Source organism: Bubalus kerabau, chromosome 18 (assembly GCF_029407905.1).
Source record: "Bubalus kerabau isolate K-KA32 ecotype Philippines breed swamp buffalo chromosome 18, PCC_UOA_SB_1v2, whole genome shotgun sequence".
Lineage (NCBI taxonomy): Eukaryota > Metazoa > Chordata > Mammalia > Artiodactyla > Bovidae > Bubalus > Bubalus kerabau.
This window is the reverse complement of record NC_073641.1, coordinates 14,031,133-14,059,126: the sequence shown is the minus strand read 5'-3', so window position 1 is coordinate 14,059,126 and position 27,994 is coordinate 14,031,133. Positions and strand designations below refer to the sequence as shown.

The 27,994-nt window shown below is 38.8% G+C and overlaps 1 long non-coding RNA gene across 3 annotated transcripts in view; it reads left to right on the top strand.

The window, feature by feature from the left end:
- Nucleotides 1-18,785, top strand: part of LOC129633236 (uncharacterized) — a 168,352-nt gene extending 149,567 nt beyond the window's left edge. For all 3 annotated transcript variants that reach the window (XR_008704968.1, XR_008704967.1, XR_008704966.1), the window contains one exon: nt 18,319-18,785. This is a non-coding gene — a long non-coding RNA (uncharacterized LOC129633236). The remainder of the gene's footprint in view (nt 1-18,318) is intronic.
- The last annotated feature ends 9,209 nt before the right edge of the window (nt 18,786-27,994 follow it).

Here is a 27,994-nt window from a genome sequence, read left to right as displayed (position 1 = left end):
TTGGAACATCTGTTAAATAGAATCAAGGGACTAAAGAGAAGAGGGCTGAGGATGCTTTATACTAAAAACCTTTTAAAAAAGACTATGGATAGAATATTTTTCACAGACTAGGATAAAGCTGATCCCTTTAACAGACTATTTATTTTAGTCCCTGCACCATCTTTCCTTCCTTTTCCTCTTTAGTTAATTAGTATTCCCACTAATCAGAATGAGGTAAACAACCTTAAATACATAAAGCAAAAGTATAAGATAAAAACATCTGTACTGTTAAAAATATCAACTTCCCTCACATTGATGTACAGATTCAATGCAATCTCAATAAAAATCCCAGATGTATTTTTGTTATTGTTGAAATTGACAAGCTAATTCTCATGTTTATGGGGAAAATAGAGCATCTAGACGAGAACAAAGGACAAAGTTGAGTAACTTATATGGCTTGATTTTCAAATGGACCATAAAGCTACAGTTAATAAGACAGTGTGGCTGAAGTGAGGTTAGACAAATGGACCAATGGAACAAAACAGAGTCCAGTAATAGATTCAATTGATTTTTGAAGAATGTTCCAAAGCAATCCAGTGAAGAAAGGAAAAGTGAAAGTGTTAGTCCTTTAGTCATGTCCAACTTTTTGCAAGCCCAAGGACTGCAGCCTGCCAGGCTCCTCTGTCCATATACTTCTCCAGGCATGGAGTGGGTTGCCATTCCCTTCTCCAGGGGATTATCTTTACCCAGGGATCAAACCCAGCTCCCCTGCATTGCATGCAGATTCTTTCCCATCTGAGCTACCAGTGCTAGAATAATTAGATATCTTTAAGGGAAAAAAAAACAGGGAAACCAAACTCCTATCTCATATCATAAGCAAAAGATATTAAAAAATAAATAGGCTGGCAGAAAATATTCACAAAACACAAATATAACAAGTTCTTATATCAAGAATCTATAAGGATTCCTATGACTTAATAATAAAAGACAAATATCCCAATTAAAAATTGGATAAAAAACTTGAACAGACACTTCACAAAGGAAAATTTATTAATGGCCTACATAAATATGAAAAAAGTGATCAGTGTAGTTATCAGAGAAGTAAAGAGTAAAACCATAATGAGATACCACTACATACCTTCTAAATTGGCTAAAATTAAAAAGACAAATTACAACTTTTACCCAGGATGTGGAACAGAAGCTTATTACTGGTGAGAGGGTAAAATGCTGCAACCTCCAAAGAAAAAAGGGTTTGCAGGTTAACAAAAATTATTTTATTACAAAGTTAAACTTATAACTGATTTATGATTCTTTTCAGTATTTATTCAAGAAGAATGAAAACAATTGTTCCCAAAAAGGTTTCTTCAGGTATATATGTGAAGATTAATTATTAACAGCCTATTAATTAAAATAACTCAAATGGCTGTCAATAGTGTAATGGACAAACAGTTGTGGTATAGAAATGTAATGTAATCGGAGAAGGCAATGGCACCCCACTCCAGTACTCTTGCCTGGAAAATCCCATGGATGGAGGAGCCTGGAAGGCTGCAGTCCATGAGGTTGCTGAGGGTTGGACACGACTGAGCGACTTCACTTTCACTTTTCACTTTCCTGCATTGGAGAAGGAAATGGCAACCCACTCCAGTGTTCTTGCCTGGAGAATCCCAGAGACGGGGGAGCCTGGTAGGTTGCTGTCTATGGGGTCACACAGTCACACACGACTGAAGCGACTTAGCAGCAGCAGCAGCAATGTAATGTAATACTACTCAACAGTTAAAAGGAACAAAGTACCAATATACCCAATAACATGGATGAATCTCAAAAACGTGCTGTGTGAAAGGAGCCAGGCATGCAAAAAAGTACATATTGGATAACTACATTTTTATGAAATTTTAGTACAGGCAAAATTATTCTATGGAATTAGAAGTCAGTGTTGTTATTGCCTCTTTTGGGGATAGAGAGGAATTGACTGAGAAAGGCTTAGGGACGGTTCTTAGGTGATGAAAATTTTCTATATCTTCACAGGAATAATGGTTATACCAAATTTCACACTTGTTAAAATTTATCAAACTGCAATTAAAATAAAAAAATAACTTAGTATGAGATAACAATAGAAAAAAATTAATGGACACACACAAGTCCATTCTCTCCCCAGAGAGTATAGCAAAAGGAAATAACACTTGCTGTATTTTGAGGGATAAGAAGAGAGGGGAGAGGAATTTCTGCAGATCCAGGCAGAAATTCACTGTTTCAGCACGAAAGATGCAAGATCTATGAGATTTCTTGGCCCTTGGTCACTTTGAGTTGGAGGGTGGTGGCTCTGAATTGAGGTGTTTTGGATCAGTTATGAGGTGACTCAGAGTTCATTTCCTTTTTGATTTATAGCTCATTTTTGAAAGTGTTGTCCAGAACTGTTTTGTAAGTAGAATGATAGACTGAGCCCTGGGCCTGAAATCCAACCTCGTCTCTCCTATCCTGAGTTATTGTATTTGTGTCAAACCCTTAACCTCTGTAGACTTCTGCTGTGGAATAATATAAATTTCATCAGGTGCTACCTGTCAGGGATGTTGAGAAGTAGCAATGAAAAAGTGGTGAGGACAATATTGGTCGTTACTTTATGGCTGTGAAAGTGTTCTCTCCCTCTCAGTGAAACTGGGCTGCTTCAGTGACATTCATGCTGTTTGCCCTGCTGTAAATATCTATTTTGCTGGTAGTTCTGGGTGTGTGTGCTGAAGTTAACTGTAAAACCACCCACTATACTCTGACTTTTCCCCCACATTTGTTCTTAGGGCTTTGAGTTTATCTTTCCTTCTACAGAACACATGCTTTTAATAAACAGTGTTTTTATAAGTCCTGAAGCTCAGATTGAAGATGGGATTTCTAGGACGGTTTTATTTAGAGAGAAGCCCTTAAAGTCCATGGGTTTTATTTAGATAGAAGCACTTAAAGTTCATAGTCAATGTGTTTTGTAAAAAATTTTAGATACTTTGAAGACTCTTTTAGAATAGAAGTTAATATTTAAATATTGGACTTTCCTGGTGGCTCAGGCAGTGAAGAATCTGCCTGCAATGCAGGAGACATGAGTTCGATTCCTGTGTCAGGAAGATCCCCTGGAGAAGGGAATGGCTACCCACTCCAGTATTCTTGCCTGGAGAATTCCAGGGACAGAGGACCCTGGCAGGCTACAGTCTGTATATTATTAATAAATTAATATTTAATCAAACCAAGCTCTAAATATAAAAGTTTATTCACTGCACTCTCATAAGCCTCTGGGCTTTCCCCCTTCAAAATTTACTTGGCCTGGCATGCAAAGAGGTCACTTTTCGTGAACAATGGCTATGTAATTCTTTTTAGGACCTATCTCCAATAGATCAGATCAGATCAGTCGCTCAGTAGTGTCTGACTCTTTGCGACCCCATGAATCGCAGCATGCCAGGCCTCCCTGTCCATCACCAACTCCTGGAGTTCACTCAGACTCACGTCCATCGAGTCAGTGATGCCATCCAGCCATCTCATCCTCTGTCGTCCCCTTCTCCTCTTGCCCCCAATCCCTCCCAGCATCACAGTCTTTTCCAATGAGTCAACTCTTCGCATGAGGTGGCCAAAGTACTGGAGTTTCAGCTTTAGCATCACTCCTTCTAAAGAAATCCCAGGGCTGATCTCCTTTAGAATGGACTGGTTGGATCTCCTTGCAGTCCAAGGGACACTCAAGAGTCTTCTCCAACACCACAGTTCAAAAGCATCAATTCTTCGGCGCTCAGCTTTCTTCACAGTCCAACTCTCACATCCATACATGACCACAGGAAAAACCATAGCCTGGACTAAACGAACCTTTGTTGGCAAAGTAATGTCTCTGCTTTTGAATATGCTATCTAGGTTGGTCATAACTTTCCTTCCAAGGAGTAAGTGTCTTTTAATTTCATGGCTGCAGTCGCCATCTGTAGTGATTTTGGAGCCCAGAAAAATAAAGTCTGACACTGTTTCCACTGTTTCCCCATCTATTTCCCATGAAGTGATAGGACCGGATGCCATGATCTTCATTTTCTGAATGTTGAGCTTTAAGCCAACTTTTTCACTCTCCACTTTCACTTTCATCAAGAGGCTTTTTAGTTCCTCTTCACTTTCTGCCATAAGGGTGGTGTCATCTGTATATCTGAGGTTATTGATATTTCTCCCGGCAATCTTGATTCCAGCTTGTGTTCCTTCCAGTCCAGTGTTTCTCATGATGTACTCTGCATATAAGTTAAATAAGCAGGGTGACAATATACAGCCTTGATGGACTCCTTTTCCTATTTGGAACCAGTCTGTTCAATAAGACTCAAGTTAATCTTTGAGTAGTGATCACTCCCTCTTTTGTGCTTTAATAATTGGACTGTGGGCATTTCGAGAGCAAGGGCTGTGCTTTATTTGTATTTAATTCCAAGTATAGTGTCTAAATGTGTGCTGAGTACAGGAACAAATAATAAATCAGAGAATAAAAGAAATAAGCTTGTAACTACCTAAAGTTCATTTAGGCTTTCAGAAAAAGATAAGAATCGTTTTTTAAGGAAATATACCATGAACAAAGGAACCTCCATTTTACACAGAGCCATAGTATACTTAAAGCTATCTATTAATGAGTTTTTTTTATATCTCTAGTGAATGAATCACCAAGGATAGATATGAATACTTTTGCTTGTGTGGCATAAAAGGAGTCACTTCCTTTCTCACTTGTAGTCCTGGGTCTGTGTCCCGTGTGAGTTGTCTCAGCTACTTGTCACCAACAAGCTGAAGGGTTTAGTATAAACACATAATATGCTTATGTGGCTTTTGTGAAGAGGATTATCATGTCTAATTGAGGAACATTACCTAGGCTACATTCATGGTCAGCTCAATAACCAACATACATTTGACTGCCCTAATTTTAAATATTTCTCAGCAGAAATGCAGTTCTTGGGGGATTAAAACATCAATATTGTCTGTTACTCATAAATGGGCCTTTTGTACCACAAGTGGACATTTTCAACCCCAAGGCCGCATTTTAGGGCTTCCTGGCTGGGAAACGGGAAGCACAAGGATATTTTATGAAGGCTGGACGGGAGGAGACAAGACCGCTAGGATATTGTCAAGTTACAAGATCCAGCACATAGCTTTGGTGATCTTGGTTCTATTGCAAATACATATGTGTGTGTGTGTGTGTGTGTGTGTGTGTGTGTGTGTGTGTATAATGTGTGCTTTCCTGATAAGATTGATTGGATCACTGTGTTTTGTCACTCTCTATCCTTTATACCCTTGCACTTTGTGGGCCAGTAATAGGTAATTGTTGAGTGAATGAATGCATTGGGATATGTGATATAGATCAAACACCACTTAAAAGTAATCTCTCTATCCTGATATTCAAGAAGCTAAACATGTAGTATTTTATCTGGGCAGTTCTTGCATCACTTGTTTTCCACTTATATTAATATATAGTTATTTCAGTGCATATTTAATCATACTACTCTACTGTCAATGTCTTGTACAGAGGAACCATTTCTAATTTACCTTTACATTTCCTACAGTACCTGCACATGTTTAGCAGTCAGTTAGATGACTTGTCAAATGGATGAATTACAAGGAGCCCAGTCAAACATAAAGTGATATTTAGTGGTACACACTAATTAACATTCAATGAAATTTTTATTTGGACAGCAAGGAATTTTACCTCCATTGTATCAGATAGATCAAACTTTTAGTCAGTGACCATTGCTTTTTCCCTGGGCATGTGACTGGTGGAGGCTCTGGACGAAGCCTTGTTTAGGTAGGAGACACTGTGGACAGTGTGAGTTCCTAATTCCATTATGCAGAACTTCTTTAATTGCATTGCCTTTCTATTAGATAAATGTGCTGATTCTCAGAGTGCTTACAGGCGAAAGATCCTTTTAATTATATACCAATTTAGCTTATAAGTGATCAGCAACAAAATTCTGCTTATTAGAGAATCAAATTAAATGTGTGGCCCTTGTGCTATGAACCTTGAATCCTTGGCATCTGGCCTATATTATTGGAATATAAAATGGCTCACTATTTGCTACCACTTTGGGGAAGACTCTGGCAGAGAGGTCTCTGACTCTTAGACAACTTCTTTCAGCTTGAGATTATGAATGTTTCAACCCAAGGTGAATTCGCTTTTCCTTGCTTTCCTCCAGAGTCTTTTCTGAGCTAAATTCTGAAAACACCTTGAATTTGCAAGTAGGAACAAGTGGGCTATCAGACTGAGAGGGTGACACACAGGTTTGAATCCTTTTTATTGTGGGAATGGGAAAAATAGCAAAACAGAATTGGAGATGGAGATTAGCCAAGCATTCTATAGGTAGACCTGGAGAATGCAAGAGAAAAGTAGCAAGTGAAGAAAAAATTAAGAACCTGAACTCTAGTAAGCCCCAATGCCAAAGTCATGGAGAGTTTCAAGAAGGGAAGTTAATGTTACTGAACCAAACTCAGGTCCACCCACCCATGTCAGTAAGGCCAATCTACTGACACCCGATTGTAGTGAAGGAAAGTGCAGTATTTATTATAAGGCACCTGTAAGGAGTTCAGGACATCCAGTGCTCAAAAAGCCTAAACTATCAGAAAGCATTTTTAAAGGTCAGGTGAAGGAAGGGAGTGTCAGAGTAGGTTATAAGCACATGCACAATTCTTTGATTGGTTGATGGTGAGGTAACAGGGTGATGTCATAGGGGAGCATTATCAATCCTTTGGCTCCAGTAGGTGTGCAGGCTAAGTGCTTATGATCATCAAGTAGTTAGCATCTTCCACTGATAGGGGTTTTAACAACTGTGAAACAACTCAGGGAATATGTATCAGATACTGTTATCTAGGTAAATCAGAGAGGAGCTAAAGCAGAGGATGTGGGGCAAGGGTCTGTCCCATAGAGAAGCCCGTATAGAGTCCTGCTAGGTTATATTAACAGAATAAAGGGGCCTCTAGAGTGAACTCCGGGAGTTGGTGATGGACAGGGAGGCCTGGCGTGCTGCGATTCATGGGGTCGTGAAGAGTCGGACACGACTGAGTGACTAAACTGAACTGAACTGAGAGAATGCATAAAACAGGGAATGAATAAAGAAGTAATTTGACTTGTCAGGAAGGGGCTATTGGAGACTCTACAGTGTGCAATTTCAGAAGAGTTGTAAGGAGGGAAGCCGATTGCAAAGAGATAATAAAGAAACAAGTAAAAAAAAAAAAATGGAAGCAATGGCTATAACCCACTTATTCTAGAAATGTGGCCATGTTCTCTGGAAATCATTTTTCATGTCTATTACCTTTCCTTTTCCATTCTGTTGGCCTGTTTGAGTTATAAAAACTTCAAGTCAGGGATGGAAAAGAATTTCCTGTAGCTTGGAAATTTGGGCAGAGTTGGCAAGGTCACCTCTTTGGCTATCTTCATATTCAACATCTTTCTTTATTTTAATAACATTGGATGATGATGAGTGGCTCTGTTTTGACATTAGAACTACTTTCATGGATTCCACATGCAATAAAATGAGATCCAAGTGCCTAAAAGGGAAAATTGGTTGAAATATCAAAGTGACAGTGGGGAGGGGATGAAGAGGAGGAAGCTAGTGGAAGACAGTTGAGAAGATGAAGATTTGGGGAGTGCAGTGGTGGATGTCAAGGGCAATACATTTATTTTAAAGGCAGAGATTCAGGGGCTCAGTGCTTGGTGTTGGCCTTGGGTTAGATGGATTGGCTTGTGTGTTGATGCTTGCACAATGAAAGTCAGGAGAGAAAATTACTGTGTTAGCATTTTGCTCCTTCTGAGTTCCTGCGGCTGTGAGTGGCTCTTATTTAGTCTGGGATGGATATGGGGTGTTTTTGTAGAAACTAATGTTATTTTGTTGAGGATGGTTGGTATGTTTACTATTTGCTTCTTATACTTCTTCAAAGGATAGAGTAGTGGGAAGTTCACTGGTAATCATTCTGTTATTTGCCTTATTACCTTCACCAAAGGAAGAGATGCTACCCAGCATCTCTAAATTTTAATTCTTCTTCTTTTTTTTTTTTTTGGTCTGTAAAATGGCTTGAATAATAAAATCTGCCTTCTTCCAGAGTGGTTGAAGGGTCAAATGAAATATGATAAAAAGCACTTTAAAACCAGAGTGATTATAAATAAAATGCAATATTATCAAACAAAGAAAGAAGGGAAAGACAACAAAGAATGGAGGCAGGGATAAACATCCCTTCTCTTTCTCATTACCTTCATCCCTGTGGGGGTAGCCATGGACCAACTGCCTTTGTGGGCTTTCATAACTCAGCTGAACTAACTTCACACCGAGCCAGGAAGTGAGAGGCAATCTCCAAAGCAGGAAATCAAAGCTCTGGAATTCTGCTGAAACTTTAGTTTGTACAAAATGCCTCTCATTGGGTCTAGAACATATTTAGCACTCAGTAAATGTTTTATATTATTCATTCTTTTTGGCTCTTCTCCTTCCAACCATATATTGACCTTGTTAATACTATTCAAAGATAGATCCAGGTTTGTGGGGCCAAAACCATGACAACATTGGACCATCTATTTAAGTAGAAAATTGCAACAAAATCTCCTTTTACATATTTTACTAAAACATTTAGTCAATTGATCAGATTACTAGGACAGCTCAAGGCCTTGCAAGGGATCCACACACGGGAAGTTTCTTGAAACTTAAATATCAGTAATTGCACATATTTCTGACATTAAAAATTAAATTGAGTTAAAAATGATTTTGGTTTGAGAGTTATATGTATCTATTTGGCAAAACTAATACAATTATGTAAAATTAAAAAAAAAAAAAGAAATGAAAGCATTTGAGAACCTTGAGCTTTTAAATTCTTTTTCAAATTTTTTTCCCATTTAGATTATTACAGAATATTGAACAGAGCTCCCTGTGTTATGCAGTAGATCCTGTTGAGCATCTATTTTAAATATAGCAGTGTGTACACGTCAGTCCCAAGCCCCCAATTTGTCCCTCCCACTTCCCCTAATCTGGTAACCATAAGTTCATTCTTTAAGTCTGTGAGTCTGTTTATGTTTTATAGATAAGTTTATTTGTATCATTTTATTTCTTAGATTCCCCATGTAAGTCATATCGTATGTTATTTGTTTTTCTCTGAGTTACTTCACTTAGTATGATGATCTCCAGGTCCACTCATGTTGCTGAAAATGGCATTATTCATTCTTTTTTATTCATTTTTTATGGCTAGTAATATTCCATTGCATATAGGTACCACATCTTCTTTATTCATTCATCTGCCGATGGACATTTAGGTTGCTTCCATGTCTTGGCTGTGTAAACAGTGCTGCAATGAACATTGGGGTACATGTGTAATTTTAAAGGAAGTTTTTCTCTGGATATAAAATATTGCATGAGAGAATCTCTGCCCAGGTCACTTTGTACTTAAAACTACCTTAAAGTTCAACTTATAAAATGTGTCATTTAGGTATCAGAGGATTTTTCAATTTTTCCTGCTTATAGAGCCAAAAATAACTCAAGTCCTTTGGTCTATCCCACTGCCTGCAGCAGACCACCTAGAAATGATCACTGACAGGCAAGAAGCTGCCCCAGAGAGGAGCCTTTCTTACTTTGCTTTGCTTTTCTTACTTGCTTTGAAAGCTACCACTCTGTTAGGACTTTTTATTTCTGATTGAACAGCCTCAGCATTTAAAGTTTTAAATAGCTCAGCTATTTAAAATAGGTAGTGAAGAGTTCTGACAAAACGTGGTCCCCTGGAGGAGGGAATGGCAAACCACTCCAACATTCTTGCCTCAACAACTCTATGAGCAGTATGAAAAGGCAAAAATATATGACACTGGACGATGCGTCCCCCAGGTTGGAAGGTGTCAAGTATGCTACTGGGGAAGAGCGGAGGGCAATTACTAATAGCTCCAGAAAGAATGAAGTGACTGGCCAAAGCAGAAATGATGCTCAGTGGTAGATGGATCTGGTGCTGAAAGTAAAGTCCAATGCTATAAAGAACAATATTGCATAGTAACCTGGAATGTTAGGTCCGTGAATCAAGGTAAGTTGGACATGGTCAAGCAGGAGTTAACAAGAATGAACATTGATGTCTTAGGAATCAGTGAACTAAAATGGATGAAATGGGAGAATTTAATTCATAAAACATTAAATAGTACATAAAAAGATTAATAAACTTTCATCTAATGGATGTACTTTTGTTCATTGTTATTTTTCTTTGGTCTGGTTCTTTATGTAGGATATTGTAGAAGTAAATAATAGTTTTAACTAAATTGAGTAATCCTCCTATGTATTTTCATTTTAAAGGCCTCAAATAATTAAGTTCTCCAGTATATCCCATCCTCAGAAATAAATGTTATCCGTTTTGCATGTTCCTTCAGTCTTTTTTATGCATTTGTGTTGGTGTATATGAACATCCAGAAAATAGTTTTTCTCGTTTTACTTGTACCTTGCATGTTTGTGGTTTTAAGTTCTATACAATTTTATCACCTGTAAGTTGGTATATTCACCACCTCAGTCAAGATACTGAACAGTTCCAGCCAACACCCTCATGTTGCCCTTTTATAATCACAAATACCATTTTTTCCCCTGCACTAATCTCTGCAACCACAAATATGCCCTTCATTTCTAAAATTTATCCTTTCAAAGATGTTATAAAAATAGAATTTTATAGTGCATAACCTGGACATTTGTAAAGTTAAAGAAAACTTGAATGTCACACACCAGCATTTTCTTCTTTTCTCTTTTTGGAGATGAGAGACATTACTCAGCCCCCCTTGGCTTCACTTTTCTCTTCTGAAGCTTTTGGCTTCTAAAGCCCTCTGCTTTTCAAAGACTCTCATTCTCATCCCAAGTGATTTCTGGCTGTTGGAAATACATTTTGAAGTATAGTAAGAGCATAGAGTGGCCGTGGCCAATGTTGAGGAGGAAATGAAATGAAATCTTGTCTTAAATTATGAGAGTGAGAAAACTCCCCGAGCAGTGAGGGGAAAATGAGTATTTCAGGACCATCATGGTTCCTTTCCATAATGTGTGCCCAGGGAGAAACTACAGTAGGAATCCAGAATTCTGTCTGAGGCTCATTATCAATACGACATAGCAAAGTTGTCAGAAACCAGAAGGAAAGGAAAAGACTCCTTTTCTTTGCTATTGGTTATCAAGGAAAGAAACATCATCAGGATCCTATAGATTTTCCAGTTTTCCTGGTTTGCCACTATACCCGGACATCTGGTATGCCTGGGGCTTCCCAAGTCCTACTACGGAAGGGATCTGGGAAAAGGACTCCCTTCCTGTGATGCCTACCATTTCCAAGACTCTAGATAGTTGACTTCAGGATGATTGTCATACATTGACATATTAAGGTATTTTACCCATCTGGAATTAGAGTTTTGAAATATAATCAAACTAAAATAAGTTCATATGAAATATTTGCAATTTGAGTCTGTTTTTGTAGGAAAAAATAGATGAATAGTAAACTACTAAAGTAGATATTAATGTAAGGTCTCTGATGACTCAGCAGGTAAAGAATCTATCTTCAATGCAGGAGACACAGGACATGCGAGTTTAATCACTGGGTCGGGAAAATCCCCTGGAGGAGGAAACTTGGAGGCAACCCACTCCAGTATTCTTGCCTGGAAAATCCCATGGACAGAGGAGCCTGGTGGGGTACGGTCCAAAGGGTCATTAAGAGTCAGACACAACTGAGCACAATACTATTGTTATTATAATGGGTAGCATCTCATTCCACAAAACTGAGTTGAGGATGAAATAGTTTATTTTTTATAATGATATTATTTTGATCATTTGAGTCCTCATTTCTTTGAGAAGAAAAGATAAATTCCCATCAATTCTGGTCTTCTTTCTCCTCCATTTTCCCTTAAGTTGCATCCAATTTTCAGGTTTTATCTGGTGCAATGGGTGTGTCAATGGGCATTTAGGGGGAAGGAGAGAGTTAAGTATTGATGAGACTTAAGACCTTATTAACATTAATAAAAAGTTTTCCCTCCTCTTGCAGGGTTATCAAGACTAATCTTAAATCAGAAGTAAAGTAGTTAGTAAAGTGTGTCTTGCAAACCATATACACTTCTAGAAGGACTCCCTTCTGGTGTTCCTTCTTCACCCTTCAGGGCAGCAGCGATGGGAGGGGTGGGGGAGGGAGGGAACTCTCCTCCTAAATAGCTTTCAAAGACTCATACTTGAAAGAGGCACCAATCAGGCTGCTCTCCAGCCCAAACCCATTCTCTGTCCTCTCGCATTCAGTCTTCATTGGTCCCACCTCTCCAAATCCCTCCTTTCCCCAATACTTTATCTCAGATATCTATTAGGAAGAAAGGCGTGAGAGGAAACTGTATAATATATAGAGAATATCTACTATGTGCCAATATTAGATTTTGTTCTCTGTCTGTTTCCTCCAATCAATCAGCAAGTCCTATCCTGTCAACCTTGGAAGTGTCTTCAGAATCCAGCCTCTGTTCCCCTTCACCTGCCACCACCCTGGACCAAACCACTACCACCCCTCATGGATGGTCTTCTAAATGGACTCTGCATCTACAGTTGTTGTTTCGTCGCTAAGTCATGTCTGACTCTTTGCCACTCCATGAACTGCAACACATCAGGCTTCCCTATCCTTCACAATCTCCTGGAGTTGGCTTAAATTCATGTCTATTGTATTGATGATGCCATCCAATCGTCTGTTATTCTCTGTCGTCCCCTTCTCCTTTTGCCCTCGATCTTTCCCAGCATCAGGATCTTTTCCAATGAATCGGCTCTTTGCATCAGGTGGCCAAATTATTGGAGCTTCAGCATCAGTCCTTCCAGTGAACATTCAGGGTTGATTTCCTTTAGAATTGACTGGTTTGATCTCCTTTAGAATTGATTGGTTTGATCTCCTTTAGAATTGAAGGGACTCTCAAGAGTTTTCTCCAGCACCATAGTTTGAAAGGATCAATTCTTTGATGCTCAGCCTTCTTATGGTCCAACTCTCACATTCATTAAGTGATTATTGGAAAAACCTAGCTTTGACTATATAGACCTTTGCTGGCAAAGAGATGTCTGTTTTTTAATATGCTGCCTAGGTTTGTCATAGCTTTCCTTCCAAGGAGCAAGTGTCTTTTAATTTCATGGCTGCAATCACAGTCTGCAGTGAGCAGACTGTGATTTTTTGGAGCCCAAGAAAATAAAATCTGCCACTGTTTCCACTTTTTCTCCATCTGTTTGCCATGAAGTGATGGGATCAGATGCCATGATCTTAGTTTTTTGAATTTTGAGTTTTATGCTATGCTATGCTATGCTAAGTCGCTTTAGTCGTGTCCGACTCTGTGCGACCCCATAGACGGCAACCCACCAGGCTCCGCCGTCCCTGGGATTCTCCAGGCAAGAATATGCCAGATTTTTTCTTCTCCTCTTTCACCTTCATTAAGAGGCTCTTTAGTTCCTCTTCACTTTCTACCATTAGAGTGGTGCCATGCGCATATCTGAGGTTGTTGATATTTCTCCTGGCAATCTTGATTCCAGCTTCTACACTTACCTTCCCAGTTTAATCATAACATGGGAGCCAGAGAGATTCTTTCACTACAGAAGTCAGACCGTGTGCTCTCTCTGCTTAGAACTTCCAGAGGTTCCTGTCTTATGCAGAGTAAAACCCAAAGCCCTTGCTTCCACTAGCTTGCAATGCCCCACCATGATGCTCAGCCCTGCTGGTTCTCTGGCCTCATCCCCTACCACTGATGATCTCACTGGCTTGCACCAGCCACCCTGGTGTCTGCACAGATCCTCTCTCAGAGCCTTTGAACCTACTGTGACTTCTGCCAGAATAACTGTTGCATCAATTATCCGCATTACCATCCAGGGCCATTGTTAATCACCTTATCTAAAAATGGAATGCTCTATAGCACTTACCACCAGTCAGCTACCTGTCTGTTAATCATTTGTTTCCTTGAACCCTGCCCCAGTGCCATACCAACACAAACCATTGTCTGCACCAAGATGGCATGGATATTACCTGCTTTGTGCACTGCCGTGTCCCCAGTCCCTGGAAGAGTACCTGACACAAAGGTCTCAATAAATGTTTTGAAATGAATGAATGACACTACACAATAATCTGGGAAGGTAATGATTTATTTATATGGATGAAGCAACAGTGCTCAGAAAGATAATTTATGAACACTCACACAGTTGCTAAAAGGTGGAAACAAGTATATACCACAGGAAGCTTTTCTAGTTAGGATAGAAAAAAGCCAGGCCAGTATTTACAAAATGGCCTTGCAGATAAATAATATGTTGTATATTATCCTTCCTAACATTAGAAATCGGAGAAGGCAATGGCACCCCACTCCAGTACTCTTGCCGGGAAAATCCCACGGATGGAGGAGCCTGGTAGGCTGCAGTCCATGGGGTCGCTAAGAGTCGGACACGACTGAGCGACTTCACTTTCACTTTTCACTTTCATGCATTGGAGAAGGAAATGGCAACCCACTCCAGTGTTCTTGCCTGGAGAATCCCAGGGACGGGGGAGCCTGGTGGGCTGCCGTCTATGGGGTCGCACAGAGTCGGACACAACTGAAGCGACTTAGCAGCAGCAGCAACATTAGGAATTTAATTTAAAAGAAGATTAATTTAAAAAGAGGTTATCTAGGAATAGGCAGTGTCTTAACCCGGGGAAATGTGTTTTTAAGGGAATCTCAGGCACATTGGCAGGTTTTGCTGGTGCTGTCTTGGGGCCAGGAACAAGCTATGCTGCTAGTTCAGTGATTAGGTCATGTGCTGGCGTCTGCTGGGAACTTTGATAAAGTAGATCCTTGGCCAAGCTCACTTTAATATAAAATATGCTTTTGTGGCATTCTGGCCCTGGTTCAATGGACCTTTTCTTTCTTTCATTCAACTTTGGAAAGAAGACTTGGAGTGAGCATTCAGTAGACACACTCTTTTCTATGTCTAATCTGCTATTAAAGCCCTTTCCATATAGGAAAATAGGAGTATGGCAGGCTGGTTAATGTTTCTATTAGAAAAGTAAGAATTGAAGGCAAGAGTCAATGATGGGATAATTCCTTAGAAATGAGAAAACACTATAAATCTAAAGTAGAACAAGAGGCGAGCAAGGCTAAAGGGAGCTTCTTTATTTTTTAACATTGGTTTACTTGCCTTAATTTCAAAAACTACTATATTCCTATTCTTTTTCTTTTATTTTCAAGCACTGTATTTGGCTTAAATGTGCTTTCCCCATTTTATATAGGTGGAGATACATCAATACAATCTAGTGCTTCAAAATCATCCAAATCATGAAGTCTGTAGCCTGACATATTTGGCTGTGACTGATCACTCAACTAGATTTTATTATTTTTGTTAATTTTCAAAAAAGTCTTTCAAAGATAGATGAGTATACAACTGTAATTATTTTCTGACTGGAAAATATATCAATTTACACACACATATGCACACTGGGTTGTGGCCGCAGCCTTGCAAAGACGGAACATGAATACTTAACTGTGTTTGTATCAGTATAATATTATCATAGGTTCGTGTATAAGGGATGAAAGTGAAAGTTGCTCAGTCGTTTCCAACTCTGTGACCTCATGGACTGTAGCCTGCCAGATTCCTCTGTCCATAGAATTCTCCAGGCCAGAATACTGGAGTGGGTACCCTTTCCCTTCTCCAGGGGATCTTCCCAACCCAGGGATCAAACCCAGGTCTCCTGCATTGCAGGTGGATTATTTACAGATTGAGCCACCAGGGAAGTCCCTGTATAAGGGATAGGAAATGGTTAAAGATAAGCTAGAGGGAAGAGTCTTAATTGTTCTTCAAACTTCAGACTACACCATGAATGAGCCTGTAAGGATTTAGAAAAGGTGTAAGGCCTGCCCCAGACCTGGTGTAGGGATTCTGCAGAAGTCACTGGAAACTTGCCCAGTTTATTTATTAATTTATTTTTGTATTTTGACTGTGCTGTGCAGCATGTGGGATGGTTCCCCAACCAGTGATCGAACCCAGGCCTCTGCAGTGAAGGCACTGATCCTAACTTCTGGGTCACCAGGGAACTCTCCACTGCCTTCTTTTTTAGTTTAGAATAATTTATATTTTTCATATTTGTTCAGGATGGTGGGGATACCCTTTGAAGCTGTGGAGTAACTAGCTGTCAGGTAAAATAAGGAAGCTGAATGAGCTTTCCGCTGCTTCTCACAGTATCTTGGGTAGCTTGTTTACGAATAAGGAAGCAGTCATATTAGAAATATATAGGCTAAACATATGGGCTATTGTTTTATATAATTATCTAATTATAATAGTTCTTACAAATCTATTAAATTCACATTAAAAGCACAAATTATTCACACTAAAAACTTTGGGTATCTTTTCTTGCATAAAGAGATATTTTAAATATAGAACTCTAGACTCAATAGGTGTTTCCAAAAACAGCCACTGGAAAACTAAACAAATTGTGTACTCTACCAAAGGAAAGATGTCATGGGCAACAGTGCAAATCCTAACTGAATAAATCCTACTATGGCCAATCAGTTGACATGACGGGCAATCTTTCCTTAAGTAGAAACCTGTTTTATGGAAACAGGTTAAAAACATCATTGTAAAAACTGAGAGTTATGGAACCTCAGAAACTTCTCTCCAATGTATTTATAAATATGCCATCATTTCAACCATAAGATCTCTAACTGGTATGTTCTTTCATGTTCTAACTGGCATGAAAATGAGTAAAAGAAGTAAGTTATCATAGTTCTCCACCATGTGAGGGGTGCTGGACAGAGGTCAAGTCATAAATCAAAAGGAAACTAACATGGAGAGCCAAGCTGAGCATCAGGGGAAGAAAATTTATCTCCGAATTCACCACATGCTTTGGGCAGTCATGTTGCTATCAGTCTAGGTTACAGAAGAGCCAATAGAAAAGAAAGGAATAGCACGTTCTCTCTCTGTGACCGTCTCTTTTTCCTTTTCTGGTTCTTAATTTTCCTCTCTTATGTCCCAGTTATTCTTTCTCCCATTTCCCACTTTGTATTTCACCAGCTTGGTCCTGGAATCCTTGGAGGCTTTCTCTTTGAGATTTACTGTCTGTGTGCAGTCAGGACCTCGCCTTTAACTCTCTGCCTCTCCCTGGATCATGCTGTTCCCTTCTTACCCTCTCAGAATCTCCTCTAGCTGAACACGAGAATGATGTCGGTTCTCAGTGAGGAGAATCTGGGCCTCTCAGTGAGGAGAATCTGGGCCTGCTGGGAGGTAAGCAAGGCACGATGAAGTGTTCACAGACTCAGCCTCTCTTGTGCACTACTCTTCTCTCCTCTGCTCACGTGATGTATCCTGAGGCTCCAAAGTCCATCCCTGGAATTTATGCAGAGCAGAAAAGTGCTATGCAGGGAAATGGAGGGGATAGGAAATTGTACTGAACAATAATGGGAAAGATCATACCCAGTGGTATGATAGCAGTGACTTAAATTCTATTTAATAATTTAAACTAATATTAATTGTTAAATATATTGAAAAGAAATTTTATTTTGGTGTTTTCCAGTTTTTCCTCAGAGCATGCATTTTTAAAACAGAAAAGAAATGCTTTTGCTATACTAAGTGAAAACGAAAATTCAGCTTCATGTATATAGTCTAGCTACAAATGTATAAAAATTATGGCAGAGAAATAAAACTGGTAGGATATCTACCAGCCAATTAAGAGTGACTGCATTTGGATGGTGGGTCTAAGGCTTATTTTGATATTGTTGTTATTGTTAGATATCGTCTAATTTTGCTCAAATGCATGTGTTTCACTTTTACAATAGAGTGTATAAAACATACTTCACTAAAATGGTGTTCCTTCTTTTCCTTTTTATGAAGATAAAAAAGGGAGTTTATAAGCAACATTTGTTGTTTTTTAGTTAAATTTGAAAACATATATCTATATTTAATTAAATGCTGGATATGGAATATAAATTTACTACTCTTTCTTTTGTATAAATAGCACCATGGAGCACGGTATTAGACCAGAGTCAGACAATTGAAACCTCAGTTTCATACTTGTCCCCAGCCATCTAGGTGACCCTGAGTGACACAGATTCCTCCCCCTGCTTCGGTTTTCACTCATTTTGATGCTGAAGAGTTTGGGCCAATCAATGCAATCTGGCACTTTCTGCCTCTAAAATACTCTTGCAGTATCTTTCTGGCTTTGTACCTTCCCTGGTGTATCTCTGCCTCTCTCCTGTGCAAAAAGATATAGTGGCAATGGTTTAAGACATTTTATCCTCAGGGAGTTTAGTAGCAGGTGAGAAAAAAAATTTAATATAAGCAGCATTACATATGAGAGTGAGATCTTGTGGCATTTGTGACTCTAGTATAACTGTATTTTTTTTTCTCTTGCATATAATGTCATTCTACTTCTAAGCTCTGAGAACCAAAGATATACTTTTGCTGCTGCTGCTGCTGCTGCTAAGTCGCTTCAGTCGTGTCCGACCTGTGCAACCCCATGGACTGCAGCCTACCAGGCTTCTCTGTCCATGGGATTCTCCAGGCAAGAACACTGGAGTGGGTTTTGCTACATGTTTTTAAATGAATCCTTTTTTAGTCCATCTGCAAAATGATTGGCCATGAATGGAAACAGTGGTATGGTGCTTCCAGGGGAACATTGGACTGGATTACATAGGAAGAGTCTTGGTGCTGGAGGAGCTGGATGGATTATTAATCCGAGCAAATAGTGACTTTCCTAACATGGTTGAAAGAACACCCTGTTACAACCTTGATGAGATCCTTTTAGACTTTTGATGTTTACTCTCTTTGTCTTATTTATTCAGTCAGATTTGTCACTGATGATATAGATGGCTGTACACCTATTAAAGTTACTGTCATAAACCATAAAGCAAAAGGATGAATGGAACTTCAGAATGAGTTGGGTTTTGTATCTGCAAGAAAGATGGTTTCTTGTTGTTTATACTCCAGCCCAGGGAATAGATTGCAGGGCAAATAATAATGTTAATGATGATGATAATAGTGGCTGACACTTAGCCAGCACTTCCTATGTTCTAGACATTGCTCTAAAACTTTTAAAAGGTTTTAAGTTATGTAATCCCAGAAAGTGCCGTAGTTATCCCCATGTGAAGTGGAAACAGAGGAAGACTAATTGCCCAAGATCACATACCTGAGAACCTGAACTCAGATAATTCTGACCCTAAAGCCTGTGCTCATAAACATACTGCCTCTCTGCTCAGCAGTGTTCAGCAGTCTGTGGAGGACCTTGATGTAGATTATACACGTTCCTCACTTTCTGTTCCCTGTACCAGAGGACCCATTCTGCTATCTCCATGCTTTCCTGCCACATAGAATCATCTTTTCCTAATCCAATATTTGCTGGGACTGTAGTTAGAGATTTAGAAACAAATTGAACTTTAGGCCCACTAAAGTTCTGCTGGTACTGCTTCCAGAGGAATATTGGAATTACACAGGAAGAGTAATAACTCCAAACTTTAGGGATGACCAGTAAAGCAACAATCTGTAAAAGAATGCCTATCTCGGAGCAGGGAAACCTGGGCTTGATTCAGTTCAGCTGGGACACACACTTGGTCCCAAGGGAACAGATTCTGATCCAGTGGGTGAGGTATGGGGCCTTGTAACTATGTACTTAAAATATTTCTCCAAGAAATTCTGACACTCTTCCCAGGTTTGATAATCCCTAAACTAGAGCATGTGGAAAGTAAACTATTCTAGGGAAAAAAGACAGTGAATTATCACTGATTATGTTCATTAGATAAGGTGATGGGGCCCTTTAACAGTCTGATCCTGGAGGGCAAAAGGAAAGAATCAGGATTTAGGGCAGATTTACTCTTAAAACCCCTTTGCTTAAGCAAAGTATGCCGAGTGGCTCCCCAGCATCACATGATTGGAGCTTTCTCGACACCTTCCTGTGTGCTGGTCATGCTGCTGTTGCGTGATGAACCCAGAGGGGAGGCAGCTAGCTAGACCTGAGGAGTTAGAAAGATTTCTTAGACAAGTTGGCCTTTAGACAGAAGGCATTTACATGCAAGGTCCTTCTTTGGACCCAAATCTTAAAGCATTTTAGAATCTGAACATAAAGAGGTTTACTTTGGAAGACATAACAGTCGTTCGGTGAGTGGCTCATTAGCCTCAACCTGACCATTCCATTCCGAGGACAATGATAAAAACTGACTACCTCACCTCGCTTCACCCACCCTGACTTGCCTCTTTATTTCTCTTCCTGTTGGTCTAGTCCTCTCAGGTGAAAATCACTAACTAGGAACTAAAACAGAAATTTTATCATAATCCTTGGTGTATTTTAGTCATCTTTACTACATGTGAAGTCTGCCCATTGTGGATTGTGTTTACATTTTTAGGTTGTTAATTTAATTATCAAGTATTTGAAACATATAGACAATTAAGGAAATGAAATGATACCCATATTTCTATCTTCCATCTTTAACAAATGTTAACATTTTACTCTGTTAGCTCCAGATTGTTTTCACTTGTGAAGACCTAAAATGTTACAGAGACTGTCAGTGCCTACCCCCATCTTGGGTCTGGCTGCATGGGACCTTGGGGACCCTATACTTCCTTTGACAGCTGAGTCCTGAAGATTCCAGGAAGCACACAGGGTTCTGGAACATGGCAGAGTTGGTCACCTAAAAGTGGTTTTTTTTTTTTTTCCTGATCGGCCTCTGTGCTATATCAGGAGTGTTTGCATGAGTGTTGGGAGGATGGCAACATTCCCACTCTGAGTTTTAGATTCTATTTATCCATCTTTATTCCACTGCAACAGGTTCATTCAAGCCCTCATTAACTCTGGATCATAGCAGTAGCCACTCTATGGGACTCCTCTCCTCACAACTTACTCAGCTGTTACCACACACAGTGCACATTTGGATGGCTGGATGTCATCACATTTCTTCTGAAGTGTACCCATTTCCATGAGAGTTTTGGCAAGAAAACACAAGAGAGGAAGACATTGTCTCTGATATAATAATAATCGTAATAATGGTGCAAATATTTACCGAAGTTTCACTCTGTGCCAAGAATTGTTCTATAAACTTTACATGAATTAATTTATTAAATTTTCGTAGCCTCTCTATGACATACTATTATAATTATCCAAGGTTTAAGGATGAAGAAACTTAGACACTATTCTAAGTGACTTGCTCAGATTTTCCCAACTAGTATGTGGCAGAGCTAAGGTTTGGACATGGGCCACCTGGCTTTAAAGCCCACATTATTTATCACTATGCCACCCTGCCTTTCACCGTAGCTCCTGATGACAATGAATGAAACAGCAAGCCCATTTGGGGCCTTCATATTTTTGCTAATCCTTTATGCATAGTGTACTATGTCAGATCTGTCAAAAGTTGGTAGTATTCAGCATCTTTTGAATGAGTTCTGTTGGGAAATTATTTTAAAATTGAAGTATCTGTAATGCTAACACATTTCTGCATAGGAACACTTTTATAAGGAGTACTTAAATTTCCAGACAAATCTGTAATCTAGTTAAGCCATGAAATATCTAAATAAGCTCATTTGCAATAAAACAAGAGAAAAATAGCAATGTGGTTAAAATATTAGTAAAAAAAAACAAAGCCAAAGTTGTTATATTTTATTCTTAGATGATTGAACTTAAGGGAAAGAAGGATGAAGAAAAATAAACTTTGGGAAGATTTTAGAGTACTTATAAGGCTTTTGGAGATAAATGTTTATTATATGCAATTTCATTTTAAATCTAAAGGATTTCTTTTTATCTGACACAATTGTGGTAATAGTGGTGTTTTTATACTTCTAAAACTCCAAAACAAGAAGAACTTCTTGTTGTTTGCATACATAACCAAGAAAAGATGAGAGATTTGCTAAAGTAATTATGTAAGAGTTAGAAAAGAAAAGGGAAAAGAGTTATAGAGAATATACGTGCTTGTTTTGTAAATAAAGATCCTTTGAACTGCAATTAGCTTCAAGAATAGACATAGAGTGGGAAGTGCATGTACATGCCTTCCAAGTGTGAAACGATTGTAAGGAAAAGATTTTGAGTAACATATTTCCTTCCCGCAGTCAGAGTAGCATCATTGACTCAAACCGTCATAGTGGATGGAAGGAGAAGGAAAGTGTGCAACCAGCTAGAAGCCCATGTTACCAAAGGGCATTTGTAATTTAACACATGCTTTGTAATTTTCTGATGTAAAGTATTTTCTTTTAGGTTAAAAATGGATTAGGCAGGCTTTTGAGAAAATGATGTTAGAAATCTTGTGTTCTTGGAAAACAAAAGTGAATGTACTGTGTGTGTGTATATATATACATATACATATATATACACATACATATATATATTTTTTTTTTCATGGCACCATTAATATAGGGTCTCTTGGCACCTACAAATGTAGAGTTTCATGCCACCATTTGCAGAATCTCTTCTTTTACATCTAGTCACTCCCTCATTGTGAGGATTGTAAGAAGCTTTGCAAAAAGGGTTTCAAATAATCTGCTGCTTATTGTGGATGAGATAAGCTTGCTCAGTTATTCAGGCTCAGCCCTCTTCCTATCCCACCTTTCCTATATTTTGTTTCTTTGTTTCGTGACATAGTCACTGGGGTGAACATACATTTTTTAGCTACCCTAACAGAAAGCTTGTTTCCTTATTATCCACGGACCTGGAAGTTAAGCTCAACCTTGGCTGCCATGAGAAGGAAGTCCGGGACTTGACATTGTTAAGGGAGTTAGAAACATTGCTGTTTCAAAACATGTCACCAGGTCATTAATTAAGCACTAAAGCAAGTAACTTGAATGGAATCAGTTCAAGAGAACCCTTCCCCCACACTGCTCCCGTTTTGACCCATGTAAAATACACATAATTTAAATCTTATTGAATACTTCTAAGTGCTGCACTCTCAATAGTTAGAATCACAGTAATAGAATTTTTCCAGTTTATGAAAGGAAGAATAATGAACTTGAGAAAAACTGGAGTATTTTCATTTTAATTGCTGAGGTAATGATATTGGTTGGAATAAATGATTTAAGTCACCTACTGATTGGAAATGTTTTGAGTATAAAGCTTTATAAACCCTGCTCATGCAGTTCCTTTGAAGTTAGTCCTGGAAACACTTTGTTCTTAGAAGATGTTGGAATGAGCTCCAAAATGGACATTTGTTTCCCAGAGGGTATGAAATCCGACTTGTCTAAAATTCTTGGAGAAGTGATAAACACCATGGTATCTTAGTTATTTTTCACTTTCTACTCAGAACTGCAGCTCTGAAATAGTCTAATGAAATTGTTTAATTGCATCAACCAACTGAAATCAGGGATGCAAAGCTTTTTCTCCTGATTTCTGATTTTATAGCTCCCAAGTGGACTAAAACGAGTGATTTCTTTCTGCTGAGTAGCAACTTAGAGAGGGTACTTTTGAAATTTTGTCAAAGTAAAATTTCAGAGAAGCTCCTTTGGATCTTTTTCCTGGAATAAAGTGATCAGGAGGGAAAAACAATCCCTTTGCCAGATAAATATTAAAGCATTCTAATTCCGCACTAATGTTCCTGAAAGTTTTTATACAAAGACCTTGAAAAAAAACTGTATGTATATATGTACATTTCCTAATATCTTTTTCAGTTTGAGACAAGATTGAAAACGACCACATTTTTAGTATCTATAGATGGAGAAGTGTAATTTTTAGTCACATAAAATGGTTTATTTTTTTTTAAAGTCTCTTCATGAATGTTCTGTGATATCTCTGCCCCAGTGTCCGTGTCCACATAGTGAGCCACAACCCCTACCCCCAGCCCCACCTCCCCAGGAGACCTTGCAAGACCATCAGGTAGGTCTGGTCTGGCTCCTATGAAGTCACTGTGTTTTCTGTGAGTCCTGGTGCCCATGAGACCTTGTGTGCGCCCTCCAAGAGTGGAGTTTCTATTTCTCACAGTCCTATGGCATTCCTGTGATCAAGCTGTGCTGGCCTTCAAAGCCAAATGCTCTGCGTGCGTGCATACTCAGTTGTGTCCGACTCTTTGCAACTCCATGGACTGTAGCCTGCCAGGTTCTTCTGTCCATGGAATTTTCCAGGCAAGAAATACTGGAGTGGGTTGCCATCTCCTTCTCCCCGGGATCTTCCCAACCCAGGGATCAAACTCATTTCTCTTGTTTCTCCTGCATTGGCAGGTGGATTCTTGGCTTCCCAGGTGGCGCTATGTAACATGGTGCTAATTCCTGGTCTTTCTCTGAGGTTTCCTCCACCCCTCCCCTTCTAGCTACTGTAATAGTACCTATCTCACAGAGTTCCTTTGTGAATTGGATAAGACCCCTTTGCACCTAGTTCTTGACAGATAAAAATGGGAATAACTCATACACACACAAATTACTATATGTCAGCCATAGTTCTAAACACCTTAAAGATATTAACCCACTGAATTCTCACAATATCCCAATGGGTCAATAGTATTTTATTCCCATTTTATAGATAAGAAGACAGAGGCACAGGAGATTAACTTGCTCAGCATGAGAGATGTGTTGGAACTGAGTTTGAAATTTAGGACCGACTGTTAACAAAGTCTGTGTGCTTAATCATCATCTCAACCTATCTCCCAATAGTAAGGGTCTTTTCTATTAAGAAATACAAGACTTTAATTTGGATTTTTGGAACCTATATTTCTTTCTCATTTTTCTTGAATTCTGCAGAATCTTCTAGCAGAAACTTTTTCCCTAAAATAATGGCTTATGAATAACATAATTTTTGTGAAGTAAAAAGATATAATAGATTCACAGATTTTCAGATACTTGCATACACAAACTGAGAGAAGCAAAATATATTTGATCAAATTAATTACCCATGCTAAAATTGAGTATACTCTTAATTATCCATTTTATTGGAAATTTATAATGATCTGAAATAAAATTAATAAGTATTTTATATATCTGCAGAAGTAAATTAGTATTAGAGGACCTTATTAATTGTGATTTAGGTAAGTCTCAAAATTCTCTGAGTCCTAGTAGTATTTGAACCTGAAAAGTAAGAAATATAATCCCTCTTGTGTCTATAGTGAGAACCAGAGGAGAACATTGATGAAAATGGCTTTGACAAACTTCAAAGAGCTATATAAATGCAAAGATCACCATCAATGTCAAAAGAGTCCCAGGATTTCATGTCATTGCTCATTAACATGCTGAGACAGCTGGGATGTGAAATCCACATTTCTCAATCCAAGACCTTGGCTAATCATTTGAGAGATCACACCATTGGAAATACATGGAGTGTGGACCACATTGCCTAACTGGGAGGTGTTGGCTCATAGAGAGAGATGGTTTCTATGAATCTGATAAAAGCTGGCCCAGTTGACTTCCATGACCCCAACTCTAAGAATTTAGAATTCTAAAATTAAAATAGAGGGACTTCTTCTGCAAATTAAAACTTCAAGATTATTTCGTACCAACATTTTATAGTAGAGCATTTGCAAAGCAAACCAAATATAATCACCCCCAGTGTTTTGAGCAGACTCCAATTTTTCACAGGAAGTGAAGAATTCTTTTTCATTTTAGCCATAGGAATTGGTATTGTTTATTTCTTTATCCATATGTTTTGTGTCTGGAAATGTCCAAAGTTCCTCAAGCTCAGCAGATCATACTGACCCCTTCCTCTGATACCCTTGACGTTTACTCTCATCTGCCTCTTCTCTCTACAGTTTCTACAGGATCCCCACCATCTCTTTCTTTTATTCAGTGTTCTTCCTTATATTCTCCCAATCCCCATCTCCCACTTCCTCCCTTCTCTTCCTCATTTGCTGAGTTTTAATTATGCACATCCAAAAGCCTTAAGAAATAAGGTCAGCAACTATAATTCTACGATCTTTTCTTCCACCACGGAACAAGCTTTACCTGGGTAAGATGTGGGTTGGGGGACAGGGAAGGAAACATAAGCCTAATCTCAGAGACCTAACAGTTTGATAGAATAAACAACTTTTTCTTTTAAATAAGGGCAAGCTGTCTGCTGCTGGCCTCTTTGGAAGAACTCTTTCTCATCATGCCTTGCTTTGCACTTTTCTTCCAGAGCAGCTCTGGCTGGCCCTCCTCCCCTCCGGATTCTGGCTGGTGTCTGGCTGTCCTTCAGCCCTCTCTGACCCCCTCCCTTTGAGACATCAGCGCTGGCTGCTGGGCTCTTCTTGTGCTTTTCCAAATTCTTCACACTTCTGCTGCCAGTTTAGGAATGATTCATGATTTCTGTATCCAAAGTTTAGTTCTAGAAAAAGATCTCAGTTTTCCCGGTCTTGTTTGGCTGAGGTGTTCACTATCCCAAGCCAGAGAATGGGCAGGAGAAAATTTGAGATTCTTGCAGGCCCTTGCTCTGGTTCCCCTATGGGTTGTCATATTAGCTGGGATTACTAAGCTTGCCGTGAAAGTCATGATCTCAAATATACATGCTTCCTTTTGCTTGTTCTGTTTCTTTCAGGTTCTCAGTAAAGTAAACATGCTATTATTTATTTCACAATGCTCTTGCTTTCAGCTGAAAATTGCACTACTGATGTTTGAGGAATTAAAATGCTTCCTTTGGCCTCATGAAATCATTTTTGTCATTGGTTTCCTTTACCTTTCTTTGGATAATATTATGTTAGCTTTTGGTGTTGTTAGAAAAGTTGTTTGCTGTTCACTGATTGCCTGCCTTTCTTCCCCTTGATAATGTCATTCCTAATTAATTATGTCCTCTCCCCCCTTACCAAGACCACCTAGAATTTCTCCCTCTTGGGTGTTTACAGCCTTCAATATCTTGCACATTATAAATGGAAAATGCCTGAGTATTTGAACTTTGTAAGCACAAACCGTTAATGGAGAGTCAACACAGCGTATGGCTGTGATGAATGAAACTGTGTTTTTGACATGACTATTTGCTCTGATCAATCTAAGTGATTCTCAATCCACCAGTGCTATAATCTGCACTATCAAAAATCCCCTAAATGTTTGATACTGTCCCATGTTGTTTTCCACCACCTGCTCTGTAGGACTTCTGTAGTATCCATGACAAACTTACAAGTGCTGTATAAATGCAAAGATCATCACTAGTGTCAAGAGAGTCCCAAGATTTCATGTGATTTCTCGTGCTGAGAGAACTGGAATGTGAAATCCACATTTCTTAATCCCAGACTTTGGCTAGTCATTTGAGATATCACCCTATTGGAAATATACACAATCAAATTTCCCCCTCTTTAAGATGAAAGTAAAAGATAGGCAGAAATCTCCAGTGTGGGATAGCAGTTAGTGAGAGATAGATGATAATACTAAGAATGATGATATACATGTAGAGAGGTGAACAGCAGTGCTGTTTCAACATTCTGTTTATTTCAACACTTGGGGCTTAAGAAAAGCCAAGATTTTGATTGAGCATTCTCCTGATGCTGTTACTGGGGTAGCTGTAGTCTATAACATAATAATTCTGAATAGCTGGATTTTTGTACTATAAAATTTTGAAACTCATGTTTAATTCTCATATGGAGTTTTATGGGACTCCTAGGATAGAGTCTGGTGGCACTGGAGGAGAAGAATGGGGTCTGTAAGTGGGAAAAAAGGTGAGAAAATTATTGAGGTCACGTGGACTAATGATTTTAGATTGATTTAGTTCAGGGAAAGTTATTCCTTTGATCAAAGACATCAAAAAGATCTACATTAGAGTTTTTCTGATTAATTGCCTAGTGTCTTTCCATTCTATCCTTGGTAAATACCTACTGAGATTATTTGTATATTCAGAATTTTTCCTTCTTAAATTCTAGTAATTTACACATTTTTCTGAACAGGCTCAGTAAATGACTTGCAAAACCATGGGAGAATAAACAAGTGCTTTGTCACATTATTGACTATATGTAAAAAACATTGTATTACTTTGCCTTTTTAAATGTACCATGCATCCTTTTCACATGTAGAAACAGTTGAAATCTATTCTGTTTCTTTGAAAAGTACTCTTCAAATGGAGGACATTAACATACCCATAAACCGTAAGCACAAAGTGTTGAAGAAAAGTGTTGAAGAAAATTTCTTGCTAGTAAATGTCATGGCAAAAGCTTTGGGTCCTTAAAACTAACCATATGTTGATTAGACCATCTTTGGAA